Genomic DNA, 7,717 nt, shown 5'->3' with positions numbered 1-7,717 from the left:
CCTGAGTTTTTTCCTTTCCTCATGCGCTTGGGGATTTCAGAGCTTCACTGGAGGAAAAAATACACCAGCTAACTGGTCTCTTAAGTAACAACCAGGCTTTTATGGCGACAGATGTGATTCAAGTTGAAACTATGTTCCAGATGTTTTCACAAGGAGCCGACGTGTCATTTTTGATAAGCGACAGATGTGTGGAATCATTACAGGGCAGCATTATGTGTTTTTCAGGGATATTGTGTCATTTTATGACATAATCAAGTAACTAAATTCATTTATAAAAATATATATTGCTGTCTGAGACAAAATGCTATTTACAGTTAAGAGACCGCTTTAAATTATCTCTGATTTGACTTTTTATAGGTACATGTTTGAGTAAAATGAGCATTGTTCTTTTATTCTATGAACCACTGACATGTCTCTGAAATTCCAAGCAAACATTTAGTATTTATTTGGAGAAAATGAGAAATGGTCAAAATAACAAAAAAGATGCATTACTTTCAGAGCACAAATAATGCAAAGAAAACAAGTTCATATTCTTTTAGAAACAACAATACTAATGTTTTAACTCATGAAGAGTTCAGAAATCAATACTTGGTCGATTAACCATGAGGTTTTCAATGGGGTTCAGTGCAGTGGTCTCAATTTTTTCCAAAACTGTGTATCAAATACAACTTAAAAGAAATTTGACTTTGTGATTTAACGTCTTGAAACTCTGTCTCTTTAAAACCTCTGCCTTAGGAAGTTTTCACATCCTCTGTTAACCCCTCACTAAACATAGTATTTACTGGAAAAATACACCTTACAAAATGAGAAATGCTAAAACAGACACATAGCTGAAGGCAGTTTAGGCCATAAATGCCACCAACTGCTCAACTGTGCAACTCTAAATAAAAATCAGAACTAATTTAAGGTTTTGGGTGTAAAGTTGTAATAAAAAAGAAAAAGGTCTAAATGTTGTTTCATGTTGTGTCTTACTACCTATTTAAGCTCCATTGCTTCATTCGTATCCAGCCACAGGATGTCTAGACGAACGGCAGAAAGAACGCAGCTTCTAAATCGATCCATCCATTATGAGGCAGAATTTCAAAGTAACACTAGATTCCTGAATGTCAGGATCAGCCATGTTTCCCAGCGCTGGGCGGGCTGGAAACCAATCCAGCCAGTTATAAATAGACGCAGACAGACAGTGAGATAGATGAACGTGTTAGCGTAGCAGCAGGATGGACTCCAGGTGGCCGGGAAGCAGGGATGTACTGTAAAAACTCAGATTCAGCTTTCACATTCCTGGACTCGGCCGCATGTTTTCCGTCCACCTTGTGAATGACTGAGGCTGGAAGGATTTTACTGTAATGGATAATAGCTGTTAAACAGTTTATTCCAAAGAACTGAGAGAAAAATTAGATGTTTTCTTTAGTTAAATTAGTAATGATGCTGTGCTTCAGAATGACAAACCTACAACGAGTCAAACGGAAATTAGATCCACCGGTTCTAATCAAGACAGGAGAACAAAATAACACAAAACCAGACGGGGTCGTTTCTAAGACAAGCGTATACTGATAAAAAAAAACATTAAAATATTACGAGAACAAAGTCAGAATTATAAGAATAACGTCAAGAATTTGAGAACAAAGTCATTAAATATTATGAGAATAAACTTGTACAAGAATAAATGTATTAAATTGCAAAAAGAAAGTAATAATAATAAGAATAAAGTCAATATTTTGAGAATAAATTCATAATATTGTGAAAAAAAAGTCATGCGGGAATAAAGTCAGAATAATAATAGAATAACGTCATATTATTAAAAGAATAAAGTCATAATAATGAGAATAAAGCCAATATTTTAAGAATAAAGTCATGTTATTACTAGAGTGAAGTAACATTATGACTCTACTGACAATACTTTGACTATTCTCATATTATTTCAACTTAGTTGTCATAATACTATGATCTAATTCCTGTAACATTATGACTTTATTTCCGTCATTTTATTTTTTAAGTTTTCTTTGTGTGGCCCATTTGGTTGACTTTATTAAAGAAGCATGCTAATCATGGAAATTGCCTGAATCTGAGTCGGTGTAAACATTATTTGAACCTACAAAAGAAGATTTTTTTTATTTCTTGCTGATTTACAAATGCAAAAACATAAGAAATATATCCTTTCGCTTGTAAATGTTACAGAATCAGTTAAAATCCAGGTGCTGAAAGCAGAACTAACCCTTCAAAATTCATGAGCCCAAATGTCTAACACACGTTTGGACACAAATCTGTCTGAAAACACCAACATGTGGAACTTGCAAATGTTGGAGGACGTTGTGTTGCTTCACGGCAAAATCAGACACTAACCAGGATTTCAACAAGAATGAAAATATAATATAACCTTTGACAGTTTGAAGGGTTAGAGGCCAGTTTGTTCATTTCACAGCTGAAACTGAATCCAAACAGCTCCAGACTGAAGTGTCAGCCCAAGACCTGAACACATTTCCATCCAATTTTCTTCAATTTACCGTCTTAGCAGGACGCATGCTGCCAAATACCTGTCAGGTTTGATCCAGTAGTCTTTTTTTTGGCTCATCTAGAGCAATTTTTAGCAGATTGAGAACTATTCTTTAAAGCTGCAGTATGATTTTTTTTTGTTTTATTTTACATATTTGTTAAAACTGACACTATGTCGGGACAGTTTATCAGACAAGCAATCTGTGAAAACATCGATCTCCTCCATCTCCTCCCTGACCTATTATTGCCGTCTGAAGAAATGCACAACTCCAGACCAAAAACAACCATTCAGAGTCTGGAGGCGGGCCTTAGCGTTGTCAGTCATCCTCGTGTATGCGCTGATAGATAAGAGTGGAGAAGAAAGCTGTTTATCCGCCATCACACTGAACGTGATTTGAGCGTCTTGTTAGCATACAAAGTCTATGTGGACGCTCATTGAGGGCGTGTTACGGCACATTTATCTGCCTCATAACATATGGTCATGGCATTGTGCCAGTATGTAAAAAAATATTTTTTATAGAAGTTAAGTACTTCAGCTTTAATACAGAAATGTCAGATCTGGAGCCCATTTGAAGCAGATGGAGGCTTTTTATGTTTAATGAGTGTCAACAGATTAAAATGCCAAATGTTAGTGGTGACACAAACCAATTATCTTTTAATAACCAGGCTTTGCTTTCTATTTAGTTTTATGGTAAGTAGGACCACATCTGTCTGCTGACCTTTACTCAGAAATCTGCTTTTATTTTTATTAAATTTGGCTAAATATAACTAGAAAGAGTGATTTAAATCCTTCTCTTGAAAATGGATTAAATGTTTTTCTTTCTTTTTGTCGAGCCCAAAAGAATTAGCTAACCGGATAATAATGCGCAAAACCCTTTTAAAGTTTTAAAGCTTTAATAAAAATGTCCTTTTCCATAAAAAAACAGACCTATTTATTGATTTAATTAGAATACTGGGTAATTTATTGTTGCTTTTGAAAAAAACAAAGATTGGTTTTGGCCAGTTTAAGCTGCAGTGTGAATTTCATTTATTTATTTTTAAAAAAGAAAAAAAACATCAATTCTCCTTCCAGTGTATGGAAACCAGTGATTATATGCCACTCTCTCTATAGGCAATAAAAAGACATGACTTCAGCACCATTAGTTACATAAAAATGTAAAAAAAGTAAACAAAGATAATTGAACAATGGAACAAAAGCAAGTTTCCCTGAAATGCTGGTGGCTGTTGTGAGTCGAATTATAGGAAAAACTGTGAAGGTTCAGCAATAATACAAGAATCATTGAGCCAACAGCAAAAGGCCTTTTATACAACAATGTTGACATTTCTTCGTCTTTCGTCTGCAACCTTACGCTGAGCCGTTTGTGGAAAACAAGCCCAGTTCACTTTGTTCTTAGTCTGAAAATGTGTTTTTGTCTGCTGACCATTCCTGACCTCGACAAACCCAGACAAAGTTTGACTGTTCCAGTGTGTGGCTCTGACCAGTGCCAGGAGTGACTCAGAATAAGCAACCGCTACAACCCAAATCTTCTTCCAGTACAATATTTGACACAAGGTGAATAAAATGCAGAGTAGCTCCTGATGCGCGTGCTGCTGGTTGCTGTCTGAGGTTTTCAGCTCCACGTGTTGCTGAAAGTTTCCCGTCATGAAAAGGTAATCCTTTCCTGCTGGATGAGTCAGGTAGAAAAAAAAATAATGAGACGTTTACTTATGATGTTCATGGTCATGCTGGCTTATCCTTCCAGTAAAGTAGAGAGATGATCCATTATTTTCTAGTCATTACTGATCAGTTCCGTCTGAAAACAGGTTTGGAGGAAATTTAATTTTCATTTTCATCCAAATTATTGGAGCATAAATCTGAATTTAGACCTGACATAGTTGCTCAAAATGACCACATTATCTTAAAATATAAAAGAGAAGTGACACTTTAAAGGGGACCTATTAAGCAAAAGTCACAAGTTTCATGTTTTTGTCCCTTGATTTGGGTTTGCACTGCTTCTAAAAGCAGCTAAACACTAAAAAAAAAACACTCAGCTGGTTTTTGGCAAGAAGTTAATGTTTTTGTTTTGTTTTGTTTTTTTACTTATTGTTAAATAACTTTGCCCATTACCTAACAACCTCAGCAGAACACTGCCTGTTACCAAGCAACCTCAGCGGAAGTCTGCCCGTTACCTAGCAACCCCAGTGGAACTCTGCATGTTACCCAACAACCTCAGCGGAACACTGCCTGTTACCAAGCAACCTCAGCGGAAGTCTGCCCGTTACCTAGCAACCCCAGTGGAACTCTGCATGTTACCCAACAACCTCAGCGGAACACTGCCTGTTACCAAGCAACCTCAGCGGAAGTCTGCCTGTTACCTAGCAACCCCAGTGGAACTCTGCACGTTACCCAACAACCTCAGCAGAACTCTGCCAGTTACATAGCAACCCCAGGCAAGTTCCAGCAAGTTTGATCAGCTTGACATTAGATGAGGACCTGACAAGAAAACACAGACACCAGTGGGATTAAATACGCAAGGGAGTAATCAAGGAAACAGGACACAGCTGGGATCAATCAAGGGGTACACAGAGACTGAACTGAACACAGAAACCAACATAAACACACAGAAAAAACAAATCCTCAAAAAATGAAGTTTTTATCTCACAATTATGACTTTTAATCCCATAATTGACCTTTTGTCTCAAAATTATGACTGTCTGTCACATAATTATAACTTTAAATCTCAAAATTATGACTTAATCAAAATTATGACTTTATATTTTGTAATTATGGCAAAATGTTATAATTATGCCTTTGTATTTCATAATTATGGCTCTAAAGCCCAAAATGATGATTTTTATCTCATAATTATGACTTCAATTCTCATAATAATGACTTTGAAAGTCGAAATTTTGACTTTCTGTTGGGGATTAATTTTTTTGTTTCATGGCAGAAATGGGCTTCCATATAAGCGATCAAAACATGGCCAAAATCTAGAAGTGAGGCCTGATTTAAAGCAGCCTCGCCTTTCAGCCAGAGACTAAATACAGCAATCACAGAAATGCCACAAACTGAAAGTCTAAAAACGTTCTGGCGCAGACATGACAAACCACCAAGTGGAAACTGTAACAGCAAGGAATCTGGAGATTTGATTCGGAATGATAACATGACTAATATGTCAAGATGCGGTCCAGATGTGAGCCGCCAGTGGGAAACACACACACACACACACACACGCACACACGCACACACGCACGCGCACATACACACGCACACAGACCTAACATGGAGGTTTCCAAATGGGATTTTTCATACAGCTGCCAAAATGTTTTCCATAAAAATTACACCTGGATTCCAATCATTCCTGGCCGACGTGTGAAAGTCCCACGGTGTTGCCAGGGAAACACCCGGAGCGGACGATACGGACACCATCCTGTCCAAAGGTTGCCTCTTGACCTTCACAGGTGAAAGATCGCTTCCTGTGTCAACAAATCCCATTCATTCCTAGTGACAGCTGCGGGATGAACACATTGGTGAAGGTGGACAGACAAATGTCTAAATAATATCAGCTGCAGAAATAACTAACACAGACGTGTCCAAACTTCTTGTCGCAGGCCAAAAAATCCCCAAACTAAGCAAATAAAGTAGCCCAAGTTTTATTTTTATTTTTTTGACATTGATATTTTGAAAAGTTCCAAACCTTAACAACAGTGTATTAGGGCCATTTTAGACAGGAAAAAAACCGGACAGAGTAAATTTCTGCCAAAAAACTCAGGAATTTAGTATCCAGCTTCACTTTACATAGACAACAACTCTAAGACTCAAAGGCTGTTCACACTGCAGCCCAAAGTGATGCAATTCTGATTTTTTTTGCCAAATTGGATTTTTTTTTTTTTTGGCGTAATTGTTCACACTTCCAAATATATACGACCTGTATGTGTTCTGCAGTGTGAACTGCAAACGACCTGAAAGTGTCACGCATGCACAGTAGAGGGCGCAATGACGTCACACATCGAAATAGTGCTCAGTGATTTACCAACCGTCACAAAAAAGTAAAAGTGCTCAGTGTTTGCGGAAGTAAAGGTGGATGCTAACTGTGGAGCATAGCTTACGATTTTGAAGTTGTTCGACCGGAGCCAGCATGTTATCAAATTAATCCTCATTACAGTCCTCCATGGTTGTTATTTTTCTTCCTGCATGGGCGTGTCAGGTCGGAGAATAGTGACGTTTGTCGAGTATCAATGACGTTCCAGTCGACCTTAGGCCACATTTGAATCAGATACCCAAGTGGCCTGGATCACATTCGAAAAAAATCGGACCTGTGTTGTACAGACTGTCATGAAAAGATCTGATACAGGTCACAATATGCAAAAAAATTGGAAATGGGTCACTTCAGGATGCAGTGTGAACGCACCCTTAGACTCAGCTTCTTTTATTTATGGGAATTAGTTTTGCAGCATTAACGCTTCATTACTCACTGCTGGCCTGGGCTGAACTCTTGAAGCTAACTCAGATATTTTGCTGTCTCTCTGAGCTTCATCCTGGCCTCGCAGGTTTCTGAAGTGCTTATTGAAGCGGCAGAAAATGAAAATATCCTGAGTTTGTTGACACACCTAAACCAACAGCGAATCCATTTCTAGCTTCACTTTCTAAAAATAAAACCAAACAAATAAACAAGAAACAACCGGTCAATTCAAGAGCAAAGCTCCATCTGTGCAGAGTAAACAGTGAGAGAGTTTTCAGCGGAGACGGGTGCCAACTTCACTTACAGGAGAGATAAAATCCACAGACACCGCAGAGATCTGAGGCAAAGGAAGGCCACTTTAATCACAAACACTGCTCAAAATGAAAAAACATTCAAGAAAAAAATGAAGGAGAAGCCTGCAAAATACATCTTCAGTAAATTATTCTTCAGATTTCATCCCACATGCATCGCTGGCATATTCAAAAATCTTCCAGCAACAACAACACAAACAGTGATTTGATTTTACAGAAAATTGAGTTTAAATGAGTGCAGATGTGAGATAAACAGTGTGAGAAATGCCAGAGTTTTGCAGAACTGAATTACGGGTGGAAAAACGCTGCAGCAGCTGAATGCGTGGGAAAGTCAGAAAGCAGTTTATAACTGCTAGTTTTTGTGAGACAGAATGAAAGACGATATTATCCATCCACAAAACGTTTGTCTGTTTCAGAGCTCTGTGAGAGAAAAAGAGAGAGAAAAAGAAACGTGTATTTTGTTTAACTAAG

Source organism: Poecilia formosa, unplaced genomic scaffold, assembly GCF_000485575.1.
Source record: "Poecilia formosa unplaced genomic scaffold, Poecilia_formosa-5.1.2 Scaffold312, whole genome shotgun sequence".
Classification (NCBI taxonomy): domain Eukaryota; kingdom Metazoa; phylum Chordata; class Actinopteri; order Cyprinodontiformes; family Poeciliidae; genus Poecilia; species Poecilia formosa.
Note: the sequence above shows the minus strand (reverse complement) of the source record.